Raw genomic sequence first — 24181 nt, forward strand, 5'->3', positions numbered from 1 at the left:
TACAGGGTACCTTCTCATCTACCTTCCTACCAAACTATGGCCCACTGCACACATTGCCCAGTAACAAATTTGGCTTTGCACATTCAAGAGGGAGACACAGTCAATTCCAGCTCTCTAACAAATTTACCTGTATGATTAATGTGTTTTCTAATGCCTGTTTGTCACATTGGTGCTTTTGCATTTTTAGGTGATTAAAAAAAAAGTTTAGGTATAAAACTAAAAGGTTAATATATAAATAGGCTTTAAATGTCTCCTGGCACAAAGTAATCTCTAAGCAGTCCATAACACTGATTTGGACAGATTTATTTAGTCCAGAAAACATATTTACTTGTTCACCAATATTGACAGTTAAAATACAGGTGGTCAGCATGCCGCTCTTAATCAGATAGCAGTTTTTAGGCAAGGGTTGTTGCTGTCATGCAGCATGTTTCCAGAGTCACATATACAACACAGTGTGTTTTGCTACTTAGAGCAATTGCTCCCTGGGGATTAAGATGCAACAGCAGCACAAAGTAGAGTGAGCCCCACAAGATAAGAACTTGTTAGGAGACCCACAGAGAGCATAAGCAGGGTTTTCTGGAATGAAAGCTTAGGTGCTCCGTTGGATTCCACTTTGATACCACAGATTGCTCCAATGTCTCTTTCCCTTTAGATATACCTGAACATGGTTTCCAAAATGTAGCATTCCTCCCTCGTACCATTTTTAGCCCCCCTACACTTTAGAGAAGTTAAACAAGTAAAAACACCCAGCTCACTCTTCCAAAGATCAGATATTTTTAGACTACTACTCAGAAAAATCTCTCGTTTATAGTTCACTAATAATGTCTTTTGATCCCTAAATATTTTTCAGGGCACAACAGCGATTACAACAGCTAGAAGACTAACTGGTTAGCATTTGAATGTGTGTGCCTGTTCATTCATATGTGTAATGTTCATGGTTATTTTAAAAGAACAGAGATAGAAGTTATGAAATAATTTTTGAGTTGACAAGGGCAAACACATAAAAAGTACTACCTAAATGTCAGTTTTAACACAGTTTGTAATTTATTACTCAACATGCCTTAATATTCCTTATTAACATTTAGCAAAGTGTGCTTTTTCCATTTTTTTTGTGTGATGTGGAAATAATATTGGCTTTGCAAGATTGTTCAGAATAGCTTTTGCTACAAGAAGCAACCAATACTGGTGAAGAACTATGTAAGTTCGCAGAGCTATTTAATCTTGTATAGTGGCTCTATGTCAATGCATTCCTATTAGCAAAATCCTCTAACTGCACTGCATATAAACATTAGCTGCTGGTTATAATGCAACAGCTAAAGCAGCCTAAACGGCCTTTTCTTCTCCACACAAGTTCTCTCATTAAATGTTGATCCAATCGACATAAGCACAGTGGGGAGGCACCAGTTCTGAACTTAACGATCCTCAGAGTCAAAATGAGGCTGCAAATGTTCAACATTTAAATTTCTGGTCTGTGGTGACTTATTAGTAGTATTAACTAATCACTATAAAAGCAAAAAATAATTACCTTCAATCTAAAATGCTTCCTCATTCAGAACTGTAGAGCTTGTCAAACAAAGGCAATGCTAAACAAACTATATGTACAGCATGCTATGAGGTCCTTCCCAGTGATTTGGTTCTTGCAATTTTCAGATTCTTGCCCGCTCTGCTACTTTCTGAATCTGTATGCACAACACAGATCCCTACCTTATTTGGCTGCCAAGCCTATTACAGTGAGCAAACAATGCCTTCTCTGTCAGAAGAGAGAATGAATAGTATCACAAAGACACTCCTCATGTACAGCCCTGGACTTTTTCCCTCCTCCTTCTTTCAAAGCAATCTAACTAGGATGAAAACGGATGGAAGGAAATCACTAGTATACTTTAGTGTGTCCCCTTCCTCAATGCCAGTCATAATTGTTAAAATGCAGCAATATGATTATGATTGTGTTTATTGTTGTTGTTGTTGTTATACTTAGATTTAATGATGGAATACATCCACGGGATGTATACTTTCATCCTGGCTGAATGTGTAAGCAAACATCTGAAATATCCATTTTCAACAGCAAAACAAAAGAGTATGAAAAAAATCTCACAGGTTGTCAGCAGAAAATGGATGAATCGTTTGGTTACTCTCTGTTTTGAAACGGATTTAGACTTTGAACAAAGACCAGCCTTCTGTAGTAGAGGGCTCGTATTATGAATTATACAGAAAGAGTTTGACATGGGATTTGTGTGATGAAAGCGGATGAACAAATCTTTGGGTGACTGGGGGTTCACTTTGCTCTTTTGAAGCAAGGAGACTAATCTCAAGTAAATGTAAAATAATTCTGAGGTACAGAAACCTGTTGTGCAATGAACATATTGCCTGGCTCTTTCATACATTTGAGTACCTAAATGATAAAAAGATTAAAATTATATAAACATGTGTTTTAAAAACTAAGCAGTTTCTCTGCTATCACTAATATTTCACTATAGAGGGAGCTATAGTTTTGTTGGATGAGCTTCAGTTGGTTCAACTCGAGGACGTGGACAAGGTGCTTGGACAGGTACGTGCAACCACTTCGGTACTGGATCCTTGCCCCTCCTGGCTGATAAAAACTAGCAGGAATGGAACAGGTAGCTGGGCCAAGGAAGTGATAAATGCCTCTTTACGAGAGGGAGTGGTCCCGGGCTGTCTGAAAGAGGCAGTGGTGAGACCACTCCTGAAAAAGCCTTCCTTGGACCCAGACAATTTTAACAGCTACAGGCCAGTGGCGAATGTTCCATTCCTGGGCAAGGTCTTGGAACGGGTGGTTGCTGGCCAGCTCCAGGCGCTATTGGATGAAACTGATTATCTAGATCCATTTCAATCGGGTTTTAGGCCCGGTTTTGGCACTGAGACAGCCTTGGTCGCCCTGTACGATGACCTATGTCGGGAAAGAGACAGAGGGAGTGTAACTCTGTTGATTCTCCTTGATCTCTCAGCGGCTTTTGATACCATCGACCATGGTATCCTTCTGGAGAGGCTCGCGGAGTTGGGAGTTGGAGGTACTGCTTGGCAGTGGTTCCGCTCCTACTTGGCGGGTCGTCTCCAGAAGGTAGTGCTTGGGGAACATTGCTCGACACCGCGGGCTCTCCAATATGGGGTCCCGCAGGGGTCAGTTTTGTCCCCCCTGCTTTTTAATATCTACATGAAGCCGTTGGGAGAGGTCATCAGGAGTTTTGGAGTGCGTTGTCATCAGTATGCTGATGACACGCAGCTCTACTTCTCCTTTTCATCTTCTTCAGGTGAGGCTGTCGATTTGCTGAACCGTTGCCTGGCCTCGACAATGGACTGGATGAGAGTTAACAAACTGAAGCTCAATCCAGACAAGACTGAGATGCTGTTGGTGGACGGGTTCTCTGATCGGATGGTGGATATATACCCTGTCCTGGACGGGGTTACACTCCCCCTAAAGGACCGGGTTCGTAGTCTGGGAGTCTTTTTAGACTCTTCCCTCTCACTTGAGGCTCAAGTAGCCTCGGTGGTTAGGAATGCGTTTTACCAACTTCGGTTGGTAGCCCAGCTACGTCCCTATTTGAGTAAAGAGGACCTTACATCAGTGGTACATGCTCTGGTAACCTCACGTTTGGATTACTGTAATGCGCTTTACGTAGGGCTACCTTTGAAGACAGTTCCGAAGCTACAACTAGTGCAAAATGCGGCGGCCAGATTGCTGACAAGGACCAAGCGGTCCGAGCATATAACACCTGTTCTGGCCAGCTTGCACTGGTTGCCAATATGTTTCCGGGCTAGATTCAAAGTGTTGGTATTAACCTATAAAGCCTTATACGGTGCGGGACCACGATACCTTGCGGAACGCCTCTTCCGATATGAACCGGCCCGTGCACTACGTTCTGCTACGAAGGCCCTCCTCCGGGTTCCAACTCACAGGGAGGCCCGGAGGGTGATGACAAGATCTAGGGCCTTCTCAGTGGTGGCCCCCGAACTATGGAACAGTCTCCCTGAGGAAGTACGCCTGGCGCCGACTCTGCTTTCCTTCCGGCGCCAGGTCAAAACCTTCCTATTCTCTGAAGCATTTTAAGTTACATTGATCTAATTTTAATAATGTTTATTGTATTGTTGATTGTATTTTAATATTATTTTGTTATTCATTGTATTTTTATACTATTTTATGTTCACCGCCCAGAGAGCTATCGCTAGTCGGGCGGTATATAAATTTAATAAATAATAATAATAATAATTATTATTATTAAATTAAGTATACTTCCAGACAGTGCTGGGAAGGTACTGATGTTTATTCTAATGAATGGAAGACATCCAAAAAACCCCAACACATGTATGTACACAGCCTGTGCTGATTCCATGTTGTCTCATAGCCCATATACTTAACTAAACCTTGCAATGGATATTTGTCCATATCTGTGCCAGCCGCCTACATTTTCCTGCAAAGATGGCCTGAGACTGATTGTAAACCACCAGATGCTGCATACAAAAAGAGGATGGCTATTTGCCATCATGCCCTACTTGAGCGTTTCCCAGGGGCATTTGGCTGGCCACTGCTGGAAACAGAATGATGTATCAGGTGGACCTTTGGCTGGATCTAGCAAAGCATATCTTAGGTATGGAGTTCTTAGGTGGAGGGGTTCTCGGTGATTCCATTGTCATGGTCAGATCACCACCTGATTAGGTTTAGACTTTGTGCCCCCGATAATCTCTGCAGGGGTGATGGGCCGATTAAGATGGTCCATCCCCGGAAACTTATGGATCCAGATGGTTTCCTGAATGCGCTGGGGGATGTTCCCAATATGGCTGGTGCTACTGCTGAAGTCCTGGACAACCTCTGGAATGTGACCCGGGTGGTGGACACTATCGCTTCAAAGCTCCCTCTCCCACCAGGAAAGGCCCATAATACATCTTGGTTTACTCAAACCGTGGGCCTGATGAAACAGCAGGGGTTAGAGCAACGATGGAGAAAAACTCAATCTGTCTTTGACTGAACACTGGTCAGAGCTCACCGCCTGTGGCGGTGATGGCAGCGAAAAAAGCTTACTTCTCTGCCACCATTGTGTCTGCCAGTGCCATCCGGTGATGCTTTTTCAGGTGGCCCGGCATCTTTTGAGCTCTGGCCTGACAGCAAACTCTGAACTATCAAGTTGCTTGCTGTGAAATGTTTGCAAGGCACTTTGCAGATAAAATTGCTCGCATTCGGATTGACTAGGACTCCTCGTTAATTACTGTTGTGCCAGATGTCGCCGTTGCTCCCTCTGGTCATTTTTCCATGGATACTTTTCAGCTTGTAAAGCCTGAGGATGTGGACAGGATTCTGGGAGAAATGAGGGCCACTACCTGCTTGCTTGATCCTTCCCCATCCTGGCTAATTAAATCCACCAGGTTGGGAGTAGCTGGTTGGTTGACATATCTGATGAACACCTCCCTAAGAAAAGGCTCTATGCCAACATTGTTGAAGGAGGCTGCGATTAGACCTCTGTTAAAAAAGCCTTCATTAGATCCTGTGGATCTTAATAACTGCCATCCAGTCTCTAATCTCCCCTTTCTTGGCAAGGTGATTGAGAGGGTGGTGGCAGCTCAACTCCAAGTTTTCCGGGATGAATCGGATTATCTAGACCCTTTTCAATCAGGCTTCAGGCCTGGTCATGGGACAAAAACTGCCCTGGTCACCCTACTTGATGACCTATGCCGGGCATCAGATGGGGGAGTGCATCCCTGTTGCTGCTGGACCTCTTGACGGCCTTTGACACCATTGATCATGGTATCCTTGTGAGCTGTCTTGCTGGGATGGGTCTAGGAGGCCTGTTTTACAGTGGCTCCGTTCCTACCTGATGGACAGGACCCAGAAAGTGGTGCTGGGAGACTACTGCCGTTGGCCTACAGGGTACCGCAGGGTTCCATTCTGTCTCCCATGCTCTTTAGCATTTATATGAAACCACTGGTAGAGGTCATCCAGACATTTGGAGTGCAATGTCATCAATACGATGATGACACTCAACTCTATCTCTCCCTTCCATCTGATGGCAGGGTGAGAGTGCTCATCCTAAACCGGTGCCTGGAGACTGTGAAGGGTTGGATGTGGGCTAACAAACTGAAACTTAATCCAGACAAGATGGAAGTGTTGCTGGTAAAGGGAAAACTGCCCCAGGGATAGGGTTGCAACCTGAGTTGGATGGGGTTGCACTCCCCTTGATACAGCAGGTCCGCAGTTTGGGAGTTTTTCTAGATCGTGCCCTGCTGCTGGAATATCAGGTGGCTGTGGTAGCCAGGAGTGCTTTTGGCCATCTCAAAATGGTCTACCAGCTGTGTCCGTTCCTGGAAGCAGCTGACTTGGCCACAGTGACACATGCACTGGCGACATCGAGGCTTGATTACTGTAACGCACTCTACATGGGGCTGCCTTTGAAAATGATTTGGAAACTACAGTTGGTCCAAAATGCAGCAGCCAGAATGTTAACTGGAGCACAGCGCAGGAAGCATATCACCCCTGTGCTTTATCAACTCCAGTGGCTCCCAATTTGTTCCTGAGCTAAATTCAAAGTGCTGGTTTTGACTTTTAATGCCCTAAATGGCCCTGGACCAGTGTACTTAAGGGACCACTTACATCCATATGTTCCTACCCTGGATTTAAGATCATCTGCCTCTGGTCTCCTCTGCATGCCTGGAATGAAAGAAGTTAGATTGACAGGCACGTGGGAAAGAACCTTTTCAATTGTGGCTCCCAGACTTTGGAATTCCCTGCCCCAAGAAGCCCGCTTTGCTCCCTCCCTGATGGTCTTCCAGAAACTTGTAAAAACTATTTTGTTCCGGAGAGCCTTTGGGTGGGACTGACTGGTCAGCTTGACACTGTTTAAAGTTTTTTTATCTTTTATTCTTATCTTTTAAGTTCTTTTATTCTCACTCTCTTATATGTGTATGCACATAAATAAATGTAAATGTACTGCCCTCAAGTCGATTCCACCTTATGGCGACCCTATGAATATGGTTTTAATGAGCCTGAGAGGCAGTGACTGGCCCAAGGTCACCCAGTGAACTTCATGGCTACGTGGGGATTCGAACCCTGGTCTCCCGGGTCATGGTCCAGCACTTTAACCACTACGCCACACATGTATGTATGTTTGTATGTGTGCGTATGTGTATGCATAATGCATTTTATGTATTTTAATTGTATTTTATTCATTTTGATTTACTGTAATGTTTGTGTTTTTATTGTGTATTTTATTATATATGTGTGCTATTTAATTTTAGCTGCCCTGAGTGCCCTGTTGTAGGGTAGAAGGGTGGGATAGAAATATTTTAAATAAATAAATAAAATAGGTTACATGAAATCAACCAGAGCTCTTCAGAATGTAACTTCAGACAATTGAATGGATTCTAGATCTGAAACAGATCAGTTGCATGCCATCTAGATTCTATATGGATATGGACTGCCTTCAAGTCGATTCCGACTTATGGCGACCCTACGAACGGGTTTTCACGGTAAGCAGTATTCAGAGGTGGTTTACCATTGCCTTCCTCTGAGGCTGAGAGGCAGTGACTGGCCCAAGGTCACCCAGTGAGCTTCATGGCTGTGTAGGGATTCAAACCCTGGTCTCCCAGGTCATAGTCCAGCAGGTTAACCACTTCACCACACTTTTGAGACAACTCAACAACTGCACAAGACTGACACAACTGCATAGTCAGTTCAATTCCCAGATGAGAAGTGGCAATGCAGCAATTATATTTGGTACACTTATTAAATGGCAGCTCACAGTTTCAATGGGGGCCCTTTTATTTCCCCCAAATGAGTTCCTAACACATTGAGCCTGACAACTTCCACAATAAAATTTTGTCCTGCTCTTACTCATTATTACAATGTATTAATTATATAAAATACAGAGAAATATTCTAGAAGCAACAGCCTATACTGCTGGTTGATAGAAGATTGTGGTATTCAGCGCAGATCTCAGCCTTTTTACTCCTTTAAAAGCCTGCTTCAATATTCATTCTAAAAATGAAGAAGATCATGTAATGCTACAAGACAAGTAGTGTATGTACATTCAGTACATCTAGTGCTACTTGTACAATCCAATAAATGACAAAAAGGAAAAAAACACATAAATGTTATAAATATTTCTAAAACTTTTATTGCTTGAGGGAAAGCAGAGCTAGTTGGGTTTTTTCCCACAGGTCAAACGCCATCAAGGGAGTGCAAATGTTGTTCAAAAAGTTAATGTAGCAGAACACAGAGTGGTTTGGAGACCATAGAACAGCTACTGTTTGGGGGCCACTTTGTTTCACTTAATAACATGAAACTAAAATATTACCTATCAAAACAAAATCTTTCTTACAAAAACAAAAAAAAGTCTTATAGGTGCCATGAACCACCATGAGTTCAGACTCAGAGGAACCCTTATTAATTAAAAATTAGCCAGGCATTTTTTTAACTTTTAAACTGCAGAAGGTGAAGGTCAGAGTATGGGACAAGGTCAGTAACAGGATTAAAGGCGATCTGTAAACATGCCTGGTTTTTAATTACTTTCAACAAATTATGAGACCACTGACAAAAAAATGTCCAACATGGGTCTGGATTTCTTTTCTCTTGCATTACACTTTGAACTCTCAGTTCTCTCTGACTGTTGTGTGTATCACCATGAAAACTTAGAGGGTTGTTAAGCAAGCATTTCTGAGTTCAGGACTATAAGTTTTGTAAGGTTTTGTTTTGAAATGTGTTTATGGGAAAGAGAAGAATGGCATGGGGGTATTTTCAATTTAACATTGCGGAATGCGAAAAATCCATGCTGGCTATAGTATATAGCCACTCTTCTGGCTGTATAAATATGGTGATACTTTTTCCTGAAGTGGTTGCATGAGGAACTCTTCAAATTACATCTTTTTCTGAATTGGCCTGAACCTTGAAAGCAATAAAGCTTTCCAGTGGATTTGCACATGTTCAACTAATCTTGTTGACTCTTCAACACGTGTCCTGATCATCAAACCTTCCACAAGCCCTGAAATATCTGATAACCCTGTTGAATATGGATGTGTTGTGTTGTGATGTGGACACTGAAAAAAGTCCATCCATAACCCAAATTCTAGTGAGCTATATCCTAAATCCTGGACATTTGTTTTCTTCTTTGTTTTTATATATATGCCAGCATATAACCTCACCTGTGTCAATGGCTACACTGCAATAGTCCTGACATTTACCTGAAACAAGTAATTCATACATAACAAAAGTCTCAGCAGAATACAGAACGACAGCAATTTTTAAATACAGAATTTGATGACATTTGGTGTTTCATTGATAACAAGGTCTAATTAACCTAACAGCACTGTTATGTTGCCTCCATTCATTTCAGTATCCCCTGCCCCAAACACCTTCAGAATAAATTGAGCATTTCCACCTATTTCACACACTGCCTACTCAAAATATACTCAAAATACCAATGCCTGAATATATTCTGAAAAGGCACTGGGGTGTGTGTGTCAAAACTGGAGTCAAGCAGAGCAGTAAGGACAGATTTCAACAGCATACTTATTGAAAATAGGCTTCTGTACATTTATTTTCCTTTTTTGAAAGGAAATGGAAAACAAGTTGTTTATTATTTGTTAAATTTATTATTTATTAAATTTCTATCTGTCCCTTTTCCCCAAAGGAGCCCAGGGCAGCAATGCAACTCAGCCTTAGATGCACCATCAACTATTGCTCCTCTATCTGTACTCAACCCAAACTTGTTAATGTCTAAATCTGAAAAAATTATACAGCCAGAAGTAGAATACATATTCATGTTTCTAATAAGCATTTCAGTCGTTGGACACCTTCAGTTGCCAATCATACCATTCCCATGCACTATTCTGTACCTCGTTTAAGGAGATGAAAGAATTGACAGGCTTAGAGGTCTTTCATGCTATCAATTCCTTAATTAGATTCCCAATCATGTTTTTTCCCCATACTTGCAACTTTCAAATGCATTTAAAGCAATATGCTGGGAAAATGTAAAAACCAATCATTTTACTATGTTGTCATGACAAGTAATAAGAAATCTCTAGATATAGTTTGAATTATGCAGAATATTTTGTTTAGCTAAATGAAATTGCTAAGCTCTCCAAACACAAGTGAATCATAATAAAAACACTTTTCTGACATGCCAAATCTGATTAGAAAACATGCCAAATAATATGCCAAGTCACTGGATGTCAGTAGAATGGGGGACTTTGGAAATTAAATATTCATGAAACTAGAATTATTTCCATCCACCAGAAAGGGAGACTATGCAATATGACTGCACATTAACAGATAATTAATCTTAAGATTTTCACTATTAAAAAACACAAAGAAGAAATATTGACATCTTTTTGCCATTCCAATGACAAAACTAGGCAAAGTAATTGGAATATGGGAAGAGACTAAAAAATCACTGCCCAGGTGTTATTTTTGTGAAACAGTAGCACTGTTTTCTGTCCACTTATAGATACCATTTGAAAGTGGTCTGTGTTCCATTAATGTTTGGAAACCACTGAATTTCAAAATGGGTTTGTTATAGAAGAGCTTAACAAACTGAACTTCAAGAGTGTTAATGATTGTACTGTGAAGCATAAAAAGAAATGACACAATCACAATTAGGAGAGAGAGACATCTGTTTTGGAACTGATTAATGAAAGATTAAGCATTAGACTAGGAAAGGGAAACCTATGGCCTTCCAGATGTTGTTGTATTACAACTCCTGCTATCCCTGACCATTGGCCATGCTGGCTGGGCTGATGGAAGTTGGGAGTCCAACACCATCACAGAGGGCCACAGGTCATCCCTATACTAGACTATGGCAACATAGGAAGCTCCTTATACTGAGTCAAACCAATTCTAGTTCAAAATTGTCTGCGCTGACTGACCTGCAGTGGCTCCCCAGAATTTCAAGCCAGGATTTGTCCCAGCCCTACCTGGAGATGCCAGGGATTGAACCTGCAACTTTCTGCATAGAAAGCAGGTGCTCTACCGCTGAGCAATGGCCTCAAAATCATGGTGCTAAAGTAGTTACATTTTTCTTTAACAACATGAAATGGAAATAGAGCACTTAACAAAATTCCCAATATATAACTGTTCTAACTACGGCCATACTATGCTGAGCATGCCCGATCTTGTCTGATCTTGGAAGCTAAGAAGGGTCAGGTCTGGTTAGTACTTGGATGGAAGACCAACTGGGAATACCGGGTGCCGTAGGTTTAGAGGAAGGCAATGGTAAACCACCTCTGAATACCTCTTACCATGAAAACCCTATAAATATATCCAAAAAAGATTCATAGGGTCGCCATAAATTGTAATTGACTTGAAGGCTTATAACAACAACAAACTGTTCTTATCTCAAGTATTCTAATGAAACTACAGAATGAAACAAGCCCAGCATAAGTATATAATTATATGACTATTCCAATTCTTTATGACAAACAATATCAAACATCTTGTTTGCAGAACTATAAATGACCCAACAATTACCCTTTTGTTAAAGAAAAATAAGTAAAAGGAGTTTAATACTGTGTTATTCAGTTGTTCTACCAGCCATGGGAGCTCATGAGTAAAGTTGGATAAGAAATTAATAAAATAATAATATCCAAAATCCATATTTGGCCAACCAAAATGCCACAAAAGAGCACACAAGCTTTCAAGCTCTCCACGACTCCTCATCCAGCTAGATAGTAAATAGAGCAGCGGGGGGGGGGAGGAAAGTTGGGTGAAGCTATGGAGCCTTTCATTCAAATGAAGAAACACACACTGGTTGATCCCCCAGAGGGCAACATTTTGATTTTATATTTTCAAATACAGGGAATCAATCATTGTTTGTTCCGACAGCCTCAGGTACAACCTGAAACCTGCACAGCACCTTCATTTGAATTTATTTATTTATTTATATTTATTTATTATATTTCTATACCGCCCCATAGCCGAAGCTCCCTGGGCGGTTCACAACAAACAAAACATCGATATACAATAAAACCCAATACAAACAATTTAGCATACTCAAATACTAAAATACTAGTATACTAACATACGAAATGTTAAAAATATTAAAAGTTAAGATATTAAAATATAAATGTTAAAAAAGTTAAAATGAATGTCTCCTACTTCTTCCCACAGTCCATCTTAAGACTGTGACCAGGTGTAGCCCCTATGGCTCCAATGCAAACCACCTTTCCCAGCACCATGGACTCCCTTGCTCGGTGACATTTTGGTTGGTCTAATAAAGATATTGTCTTAACATGGATTTTGGAACATAAAATAAATTATATCAGCATTTGCCTGTTTGCAAAATCCTAACTGCAGTCATTAAGTTGTTAGAGGGAATCTGGCAGAGAATCTGCTGCTAGAAGGCAAAAGTTTGACAGTCACCAGGGTAAAGAAAAATGGAATTAATCTGTATCCTTATTACATTCCAGACTACCTCTTTGTGAGCAGTTCATCAATTTAGTAGAGTATACAGAAAAACAGTGTGTAGAATGGGTACAAGAAACAAACCATCCCACTAGCCTCGGAGATGATGAAGTATTTGTTACAGATACTTTATAAATGTTAAATCCTCTCCACCTGTTTTTTAATACCCATTGATCATTCTGGGAAGAGCTGGTTTTAAAAAAAATGTTGAAGGCCCTCACCTCTTCATTAACTATCACCTCAACATGTTAATGTTTAATTTAAGGACATATTTATTGCATCTAAGATTCACCTCTGCCTGTCCCATCCCGGAGGCTCATATTAGGCAGCAATGCTTGAAAAAACAACAGAATTTTGCATATACAAACAGGTGTTATGCCAGTGATGGAATATCTCCAGTAAGTCTTGGTCAGAGTGTGTGAACCATGATGCACTTTGGCCATTGCCAAATCAAGAGAGACACATTTCCCTTTGCAACCTAACATATCACTCCAGTTGGAAGTCAGTGTGGTTAGTGGGTACGAATGTCAATAACTGATTTGCCCACCACTATGGTGACTGTGATGCCTCCCTAATGTTAGGAGTGATTGCTGCATTCCCTTTCTGTGTCCTTATTAAGCAACAATTAGCGAAATCTGAAACCAGTTCAGAGGCAGTATGCAGTATGATATCAGTTCCTGGGGAACAAGCAGCAAGGAAGATGATTCTGAACATAAGAATAGCCCTGCTAAATCAGACCGAAGGCCTATCTAGTCGAGCATTCCTTTTGTATAGTGGCCAACCAAATATGAGTGAAACAGCACTCTCCCACTCATGATCCCCAGTGACTGGTATTCAGAACAAAGGACCTCCAATTCTAAAGGTAATATACAGCCAACATGACTAGTAGTCATTGACAGCATTATCCTCTAAGCCTTATCTCCATGAATGTGCCTATTCCCTCTTTAAAGCTGTACAAGTTGGTGGCAGTGAATTCCATAGTATGTTCTGTTGTGCAAAAAATTACTTTCTTTTGTCTGTCCTGAATCCTCCACCATTTTGCAGGGTGCAGGCAAGACCTGTACACAGTATTCCAAATGTGGTCACACCTAGATTTGTATAAGTGCATTCCATTCATGCCCTGCTTGTGGGCTTCCTGGGCTGACCACTGTGGAAAAGAGGGCAAAATGGATCTTTTGTCAGTTTCAGCAGAGAGGAAAGAGCAATAGCTAAGTCCCAAAGGATATACTTTGCATGCAAAACATCCCAGCTTCAATCTCTGGCATCTCCAGGGCTGGAGAAAGCTCCTGTCTGTAGAGATGCTGCCAAACAGTTTACCACTAACAGAGCTACAATTCCCATCACCCTTAACAAACTACAGTTTCCAGGATTCTTTGGGGGAAGCCATGTGCTTTAAAGGTGCATTAAATGTACTTTAAATGTATGGTGTGGATGTGGCCAGGGGCTTAACAGTGTATGTGGGTTGTTGAGATATGATAAATGGGTCACTGGCAACATAATTTTGTTTTTTAAAAAATTACTGGATTTCCTCCCAAAAGAGTAAATTCAAATTAAATTGGGGTGGGGGAATATGAGTTGGCATTTTGATGCCTACATCATGTGGAAGTTGCAAAAAACCCCAATCAACCCTTGCATGCATGAGGAGTACCAATCCTACAACAAATGGCCATTTGGAAGAACCTGTTATCTTTATTCAGAAAGAGTAGAAAAAGAAAAAGCTCCAGCCTCACCTAAACTAACATCTTCATTAGTTAGCTGAAATGAGAAGCTCTTAGATTTTAGGCTTTAAGCTAACTTTGGTCTAGTTCTATCAGTATCCCCAAAGTCCTGATATGTCAGATCAAGCTCCATTTTGCTCCTATTGTTGGGATCCACCACCACCCCAGTTGGAATAGAGCAGCCACTGGTAGAAAATACCTATGATGCATAAGAGCATTGAGTGACTCTGGCCATAAGAGGCTGGTTAGGTGGTTGTACTAGTAAAATAATATAGCAACTGTAATGACTAATAAGAGGCAAGTGAGGCAGAACCAGGGCTTTTTTTGTGACAGTACTCACTGCTACAGAGTACTGGCGCCTCTTTTTTTGGGCTGTCACCAATGACACTTTTATCAAAGCATGAGTACCAGCACCTCATTTTCATCAAAAACGCACTGGGCAGAACTATATCAAAATAAAGGTATCTAAGGTTAAAACACAAACAAACTTACTTGGCACAACTTTATTAAATATGTCACATAGTACCTACAACACAATACGTTAAAATATGAAATGCTTAATCTTACATCAGATGATGGACTTTGGTTTACGAAGACATAGACATCAAGATTTTATTTACCTTTTTGGATGCTTGACACAAATTGTTATCCCTCGTTTATTTAACTATCACAGAAGAGAAACAATGCTTATTCAGAGAAGACAAAAATACTAGTATTGTTTTCATTTGTACGTATGGTAAAGTTTGATCATTTGTTGGATTTTTTTAAATTGAATGACTAAAGTGAAAAGTGAGAGAGAGAGAAAGACCAATATTTTAATCAGTTGTCTGCACTGTCTTCTACTCCAACTAGTCCATGCTACATTCATACGTAAAACACAGAGAACATTATTTCCTTACGTTTCTTTCCTCCCTTTTAAAACATTGCATTGGATCCTTATGAGAGAAATTTACTGCAGCAGCTGCAGACAGCTGTAAACTTTCTGAAACAGCCTGCAGCTGCTGCTTCTGATAAATCAATGAAAGTTCTATGACAACAGTGAAAGGAACTTAGCTACCCCTGAAATAAGATCATTTGCTGGCATTGTGGGAACTCGGGCAGCAAAACTGCTATTACATTTATTAATGTCTGGAAAGTATCTGAAATTAGTATCTGAAAAGCAATTGACTAGAAACAAATAGGGTAGGAATGAGATGAATTATGCAAAGTATTTTAAAATAGAAAGTCTCTCTTCCCAAAATAATTTATGGGTCTTTGTATTTGTCATCTCATGCAGTGCTTTATCCTTTCTTCCTATTCAGATGATTACACAGACGAATACAAAATATAGTATTTTCTGTATTCTTACTTAGTATTATCAAATGTTCCTTATATATATAAAATCTCAAAATTTGTGGTAAAGGCTCTGCCTAAAGTGAATTTTCAGTTTCCAAAAGCAACAGAAACTTGCTCATCTTCAGAAACTTTGTGGTATAATATGCAGTGCTCTGGAGTCTACCTACTTCATTACAAATACACTTTAATGAAAACCCTCTTTAGGCAAAGTGTAAAAACATAAATTGTAATTCAAATTCTACAGCAACATTTGTGACATGCTAATACTAGTCTTCTGTCAGAAGGACCAGGCTCTAGGGCATAGGTGGGGAACCTCAGGCCTGGGGGGCAAATGTGGCCAAGCTTCCTTATCTGGCCCTTTAAACTCTCTCACGCTCACACTCCCTCATTGGCCCTGTTCAAGTGCTTTTATCTGGCTGGAATGTATCCTGTTGCTTGCCTGGATGTAGATGTGTGTGCACGGGGTGCAGGTGTATAGACTAGAAACATCTAACTTCTGCATGGCCAGAATGTAGCCTATTGAACAGTAAGAATCACAACCGCTGCCCTACCCAGTTTTGTCCCACCCATCCCTGTTATGTGGCCTCTGGAAGACTGCCCACAAGGCAATGCAGTCCTTGTGTTGAAAGTCCAGGGATGGGGAGCTGACTGTCAATCCAATCGGGCCAAAAGAGCTATATATGCCAAACAGGCAGGGAAGAAGCAGCAATTAAGAATTGGGAAGGCCAGGACAAGGTGCAGAGTCAAACCCAGACAGCATCGAGAACTAAGATAGAAACCACAAAAGCAAGTACAGTGTTAAGCAGTGTCCTCACCCAAGAGACAAAGGGCTCAGAGGGTGGGGCTGGAGGATATGAGATGGCAGTAAAGAGGGTGGGATCAGATGACAGAATGCTCTGGTAGGCCTAGATTACCAAAATCAATCTGCCAGGCTTGTAATGAAACAATACATTAGTAGCACAGAAAATAAGACAACAGAGCTGGCTTCTGGGAGCTCAAGACAGACACACTTCTTAAAACAAACAAAGAACCCATATGTGGTTTAGGGCTGAACCAAAACTCCATGTTTCTCCTGACTTCTTTGGGGGGAGGGGGAATATTTTGCCCCTCCTGAAGTGATGATTGAAGACATTACAACATGTTGCAAATTGCTAGCAGTGTGACATAGGGATGGGCAAATATGTCAAGTTTTGGTTTATCTCAGTTTCTAATTTTTCCACTCATATTCAGTTCTCCACACCTATTTGTTTTTCCGTTTTTTAAAAAAAGTCCTCATGAAAATTCATCAGCATTTTAGTGTGAATTTCTCTTAATGTACAGATTATTTGTACGCTAGGTGTGGAAAACCTTTGACTCTCCATATGGCACAGAACTACAAGTCCCATCATCCCTAGCCATGGCCATGTTTGCTGGGGTTGATGGGAGATACAGGTCAGCAACATCTGGAGGGCCAAAGGTTCTCCACACCTGTTGTATGCAATTCTCCCAAATACACTCATTTTTGCAAAACAGTTTTTCCTAATATAATGCATTCTGTATGTTATTTTCACTAATACATTTCTCCTCCATCTCTAGTGTGACACTAGTGTCATTCCAGAGACATTTTGGTAGTGGGGAAAGATGGTGGCAAACAAATATCTGTTCTGGCTGATACCATTACCCTTAACACAAGTAGAAATGAAATAAAATAAGCTGTTGCCAGAGCAAGCAAAGTTTTTAAAACTATGTTAAGGGGATGAGGGATCTTACTAGCTGCCATGGTAAAAAGCCCACGTTAAAAAAAACCCTCAGCCTATTTGCCATGTAAACAAAGGTAGATTTTATTTAGCTGGCACTCCAAATATAGGATTCTACATTATACTGACACCATCAGGTTACTATTCACCAAGGGTCAATCAACCTAAAGAGCTAAATGGGCTACTTGCTCTGGGTACAAACCTTTGCACCCTTCCAATTGCAAAAGACCTGACTGCCATGTTGTTGGTTAACAAGGCTGGAGGAAGGGAAGGGAGAGAAGAGGCCCCTTATTAGGATTGCCCAGTCTCCAGTTTTTGCCCAGAGATTCTGGATTTTGGGGGATGTGTCTGGTCGCCTCAGTCTCCGGACTCTCAGCTTTCATTTTTTAAAAAAAACTAAGTTTCTAGGTGGACTGGTTCAAGAGATATACACCAAAACATCAGCTGCCGCTCCCGCAACTTCTGTTAAATGAGCTCATAGCTGGCTGCTCTAAGCCCGCCCTTTCAGGTTTGTAGCCAATAAGTGAAGTCAGGGTTGTGATTGACAAGGAATTTGTTGACCTCAAGGCAGTAGCTAGAACCCATTGCAAGGTCAGAAAACCTTTTTTCCCCTTCTTATCTGAAAATCTCATAATCTGAGTAAATTTATAGCTTTTAACAGTAGCAAAAGTCTCTTTCTCTATTGTGTGCAGGAGGTCTAAATGCCATCACGATGTGTTAGGCTTTTCTAATTATGAGGAGTCAAACATTTAAATTTTCCTGGGCTGTTGAAGAGGACAGTTTTGAAAACCTTCCCAATATGAAGCTTTAATCCTATACTCACTTTTCTAGGAGTAAAGCTGCAATGCTAATCCACTATACCAGACGTACACCACATTGAATTCAGTAGGACTTACTTTTGAGTAGACATGGTTAGGATTGTGCTGTAAATTAATGGGACTTTTGAGTAAACACAGCAAAGGATTGTTTTTGTGTTGCAAATCTTTCTCCCCCTCTCCAATCCTATTTTCTAAAGCAATTAGGCAGGGCTTACTTAGGTGTCATTGCTTTTATTATGTAGAATTATCAGGATACTGATTATCAGGATACCGATTTTATTATTTTAAAAAAATGTTCCACAATAACCAATTGGTTTTGACAATCAACTAATTTAAGGGTTGTATCTATCTTACATCTCCATTGTGTGTGTATATGGAGTCTTTCCAACAACCCTAAGCAGTACGGTTGCCAATTGGAAACCAAGGCAGCTCACAATAAGAAATAAATCCATTTAAAATCCAATGACCATAAAAACAAGTATAAAACAGTTGCAAAACAGTTTAAAGTGGCATGATGAGGGGAGAGACTCTGTTTGCCATCAGGGGAGAGTTATTTCCACCTGCCTTGCCCCACCCTCCAGCCTGGGAAGCCTTCAAATGCAGCTTCTTTCAGAAGACTTTCTGGCCTTTTGGGTTGAGCTATGGCAGTCGGGGGGATGGAAGAGATTTTTGTATCAGCCTGAGGGTTTTTAAATATTTTTGCTGTGGCTTTGTTGTTGCGCTTTATGCTCATTTATACTTTGATGTATATTTTTTTCTCTTAATGTTGTAGTGATTATACTTTTTATTATGTGTTGTGCTACAGCATTTGGACTGTTTGTGTGAACCACTTTGAGCACATGTGTATTTGTGGAAAATGCGGAAGGGTGGGATATAAATCAAATAATAATAATAATTCTGAATTTGGGGTTATAGGTGAGAGAAGTTCCTTATCACTTGAGGTTGCAGTCCTGTGTCCGCTTCCCTGTTTGAGTAGCCCCTATTGAATACATTGGGATTTGCTTCTGAGTAAACATACATAGGACTGCACTATAAATATCTTTAAAGGTTGTGTAAATAATAAACATCGTTGACAATCATGCTTATATAAGTATTTCTTTATACTATGTCCTGATAAGTATCTGATTTCACACTAATGGCTGTACATAATTTCCTCTGCATTTTAAGTGTGCTCTTCTTCCTTGGGACCATGGTTACCCTCTGCTGTTTTCACCCTGAGGGGCAGATTAGGCTGAGAGATGGTGAGTAGCCCATGGTCACCAAGTAAACTTTATAACTCATTTCCATTTTGAAAAATTAATTAAAATGATATACATGCAGGCAAAGTTTAAATAGAGCCACACAATAGATTTAAAGCACATCCAACTTGCAATTAAAGTGCATAACTTCCCCTAAAGAATCCAGGGAAGTGCAGTTTCCCCCTCACAGTTATAGCTCCCATCACCCTTAACAAACTACAGTTCCCAGGATTCTGTGGTGAGATTCATGTGTTTAATGAATGTGCTTTAAATGAATGAATGGATCTGCTCTAGGCATGCTGTACATTCATTAGTGAATTGAAAATAAAATTTTTAAAAGATACTTTTTTAAACGAGGAAGAGCTGTAGCTGAGTGGTAGCCCATATGCTTTGCATGCAAAGGTTCAAAATTCAATCTCTGGAAAAGACTATTGCCTGTGATCCTGGGAAGCCAATGCTAGTCAACGTCATCAGTACTGAGCTGGATGGTACCAAATGGCCTGACTCGGTATAAGGCAGATTTCTTTGTGCCTAAAAGAGGAAAGAGACCCAAGGGCCACAGTGACTCCAAAATTTATTTATTTTATTTACAGCATTTATATATCACTTTACTGTAAAACACCTCAAAGCAGTTTATAGAAAGAATTAAAACAATAAAATTATTGGCAAAAGCAGTTAAAGACAGGTGTTTAAAAACATTCAAAATAATAAAACCAACATTGAGTTAAAAGCAGATAAAAAACAATTGTTTCTACATGCCTGGCTAGGCTTGCCTAAACAAAAATGTTTTTAGCAGGTGCCGAAAAGAGTACAATGAAGGTGTCTGCTTAATATTAATAGGCAGGGAACTGCAAAGGATAGGTGCTGCCACACTAAAGGACTGATTTTTTACAAGAGCAGAACAAATACTATGTGGCAGAAAGGCAGAAGAATTACATATAAACAAATAGATTGAATTATACAGCTTATATATAAACAAACTTAAAAAATAAAATAAATTCTAGTATACTAACGTTAAGATGCATTAACCATCTGTTTCCTTATAGTACATGCTAAGACACAAGATTTTGCCACTTTAAAAGTTATTTCATTTCTCAAATCTGAGAGAAGAAAGGTGGTATAAAATGTGTCAGATCTACCAGGTAAATTTTTTAAAATTGGAGCAATATAAAAGGAACGAATATCTTTATAATATGTACAGTGCAAGATTTGAAATGTGGTGTTAAAGGAGAACTTTGCACATATCATGGACTGCGAAGAAGGCAAATAATTGGATGTTAGAACAGATTAAACCAGAACTGTCATTAGAAGCTAAAATGATGAAACAGAGGTTATCATACTTTGGACACATAATGAGAAGACATGATTCACTAGAAAAAACAATAATGCTGGGAAAAACAGAAGGGAGTAGAAAAAGAGGAAGGCCAAAGAAAAGATGGATTTATTCCATAAAGGAAGCCACAGACCTGAACTTACAAGATCGGAACAGGGTGGTTCATGACAGATGCTCTTGGAGGTCAGCCTTTAGGGCCACCCATCTTTACCTGAGTACTCCCATCTAACATCTCCACAACAGTACGCTCCTTTCTTTCTACAGTGGCCTTCTGGTGTCTGGCCTAAGGCACTTAAACCTTCTTGCCAGAAACAAGAAGGCTAGTTTAAATGTTCCCTACCCAGGCTTCCTAAGCAGCTTAAAAGGAATGATTCCATCACTTCAGTTGGACGTGGGAACACCATCTTTTAGCTCAGATTTCTATCTTGATTTCCAATTGGAAAAATGTTTTTGTTTCAATTGTTTGTTCCAGGCAACTGTGGTGCTTTAGGTATCATGCTTAATGACATCACTGAGGTCTGCCCCTGAAATCTCACAGTTTGGGATACTTCTGACAACCCTACCTCTTATATCTGCTGTCAATATTCTTCTTCCTCCTCCCTGTTTTAAAATGGTAATTGAATTTTCCATGGTTGAAGCTCTAGGAAAAAATATAAAGAGTGTAAAGGGGCAAGAATGAGAGAAATAAGGAGAACTTGGGTGGGGGAATGGCATGTGGGAGGCACCAGAGCCCATGCATGCCTCTTCCTAATTATTTTGTGTTCTTTTCAAACCACACAAATTCTGAAGCAGCAGCGAAGAAGCCAGGAAAGAGAAGCTTTTTTTAATGGGCTGAACTAAATCAATACAAGAGCTTCCAAACACCACCACTGTATTAAGACCATCAAACAAACATACTCAGTAATAGCCTAAGACATAATTTATGACCTTGTAAATGCCTCCCACAATGAGTGCCCTTCACTGCCTGGGTCCCCCCATCCATTTACAGCTCTAACTTCCTTCTCCCTGGTTTCCTTCAGCATCTTATTTATATATATATATTCCAGCTGTGTCTCTCCAGCATTTCCTCTGCAAGAACTGATCCTGCTCTTTCTTTCTTTCAACATTCCCAGTTTCTGAAGTATTAATACGACCCACATAAACCAGCTGATATTTCTTTTTTGAAGCATCACTGAATTAAAATGGCACAAATCCCCTCTGCATTCTATGAAAAAAGGAGAGATTGTATTAGGAAAAATCCCTGGTTTTTTTTTAAATGGCTTTTAAACAGATTCAGCTGAGCCACAGTTTTGCCCCCCATTAAGGTAAGGGCAAAATACTGATGCTGCTTTTATAAACCATTAGCAATGTTATACCTCTGTTGTCAAAACCATACTGGTCCATATTTTACTAGTATAAGTGTCATCACAAGAATACTTTTAAATATGCATATAATAATAACGGGTCGCATCCTTGTGATGTTCCTATATTAATGTATATATGGTAAGTGTTGGTTGTTTAGAAGATACATGGTAAGTGGAGTGAAAGAGGAGGGGGAGTGAATGGGCAGTAGAATGCTAGATGATTGGCTGAATGTTTAAAATGGCTGAACGTATAAAAGGAAGAGAGACAGTGGAATCTGAGAGGTGGTGGTGGTGGATGATGTGAACTGAGTGGGTTGCTTGGTGGGGTTTAGAGAGTTGTTTGCCAGGAGAGAGTGGAGGAGGGGGGTGGAGTTTGGATTAGTATTGAGTAAAACCATATGCTTATGTGCCTTAAGAAGAAATCTTGTTAATCTTGTTAGCTTTGTTATCTTTAATAAATACTTAATTTGGTTTACCAAAGGCCTGATCCTTGGCTGGGGTTTCACAGACCAGAAGGGAGGGTAAGGTAATGACCAAGGCTGAAGGGGAACTGTAACAAATGGTGGCAGCGGTGAAGAGAATAACAATACCAGTATTCAGAGTCTCTGGGAATACTAGTATTAGGACGTGACTGGTGGTTGCCTAGCAGGGGGATCTGTTGAGATCTGTGCTAGAGCAGGGAGAGAAACAATAAAAAGACAGTCCGGACTGGTGGAGTCCCTGGTAGTGCCTAGTGACAGGCAGTAGCCACGCGCAGGTAGGAACCTGACAGGGAGAGCCAGGGAAGGGCATCACAATCCGCACTGAAGTCCACTGATTTCAATAGCTCTACTCCAGGTATGACTTAGTCAGATACCATCCCAACAGAACATGTCATATATTGGATGGTTTAAAATTTGGGGGTGAGATTTCATTGGATATTTTCTTATTTGTTGCTTTCCAAAATAAGCCTTGTTTTCCAATAACTGTTTCCTTGACCATATCAGGAATGTATTTGTTTTCACCTGCCACAGGTTGCTCTTCAACACAGTCCTCTTGATGAGGAAAAGGGAAAAAATCCTGTGCATGCATGATATGCCTGTTGTCACTGTCATCTTTCCTTCTATTTAAAACAAACTGTGCCATATTGTCTTTATTAGGATACGGATTTCAACAAAGACACACACAGCCCTAGAAATACATTCACAAAATTTCTGAACAAGATACACAGCCTAACACTTTGATTTTATTTTTCTTCCTTTCTGCCAGCTCATAGAAACCCAGAGCAGAAAGGCTGCCTTCTGAATTCCATCCAAAGCTGTCTGTACTGAGGATTATGCTCCTTCATTTACATGTTGATACAGAGCTGCAAGCGATGCTTTTCTTAACCCTGTTTCCCCAGGGCCTCAATTCACCAAAGTACTTTTGAATTAGGGTTGCCAGGTCCATGGCCTGAGACTGATCCTGTATCTTTAGGAGAAGATCAGCCAAGTGCAGGTGTTCTTGCAACTCTGCAATGGGAAACACCACAAGGTGGAATTCTCCCTCCCTCCTCCACAACTTTTAAAGATACAGAACACCTCTTGGAGGCCGGGCCTGGCAACCAAGAGGTCTTGTGTATCTTTAAAAGTTGTGCAGGCGGAAGGGAGAATTCCACCTTGTGGTTTTTCCCATTACAGAGTTGCAAGAACACCTGCACTTGGCTGACTTTCTCTTCTCCTAAAGATACAGGATCAGTCTCAGGCCAAGAACCTGGCAACCCTATTTTGAATAGTGAAATCATCTGGCTTAAGCCTATGACCTATTTGCTTTATATACCTGCCCAGACCTTGAGATCTCCACTAAGGGTCTTTTTACAATTTCTTCTGTCTAGAGAGAGGTAAAGTGGTTGGTTACTAAGAAGAGGGCCTTTTTGGAGCCCTGACGGTAGAATGAATGCCCTCCCTAATAAGACTCATCAGGTGCCTATGCTAAAATCCTTTCCACCCTGGTGAAGACCTTGCAGTCTCCTAGGCCTTTTAAAAAGATTTTTGCCTTTGGAATAATCATTTCTGGTACTGTTTTTTTGGCAGGAAGCTGGTTGATTAATTTAAAATGTTTTAATTAAATAGGCTAATATTTTAATTGTTTGAACTCTGTGTGAACCACCCAGAGGACTTTTATTGATTGGACAGTGAACATATGTTCTAATTAAATGAATAATGGAGATAAAGAGCCACATAATCATGACTTGGATCATTGGTCTAGCTGCGCAGAACTATCTACTCTGAAATTATTTCTCCAG

The 24181-nt window shown here is 40.4% G+C and overlaps 1 protein-coding gene and 1 pseudogene across 4 annotated transcripts in view; one reads left to right on the forward strand and one right to left on the reverse strand.

Annotated features, from left to right (window-relative positions):
- Positions 1-24181, reverse strand: part of PAG1 (phosphoprotein membrane anchor with glycosphingolipid microdomains 1) — a 180625-nt gene that overhangs the window by 69036 nt on the left and 87408 nt on the right. The window contains exon 1 of one of the 4 annotated variants that reach the window (XM_061602119.1): positions 1526-1630. The exons of the other annotated variants lie outside the window; for them this stretch is intronic. The gene's annotated coding sequence lies outside the window, so the exon portion shown is untranslated. Of the gene's footprint in view, positions 1-1525; positions 1631-24181 lie in introns of those variants that run through there. 4 annotated transcript variants of the gene reach the window in all.
- On the forward strand, positions 11076-11194 carry LOC133375858 (5S ribosomal RNA; annotated as a pseudogene).

This window comes from Rhineura floridana, chromosome 1 (assembly GCF_030035675.1).
Source record: "Rhineura floridana isolate rRhiFlo1 chromosome 1, rRhiFlo1.hap2, whole genome shotgun sequence".
In the NCBI taxonomy this organism is placed as follows: domain Eukaryota; kingdom Metazoa; phylum Chordata; class Lepidosauria; order Squamata; family Rhineuridae; genus Rhineura; species Rhineura floridana.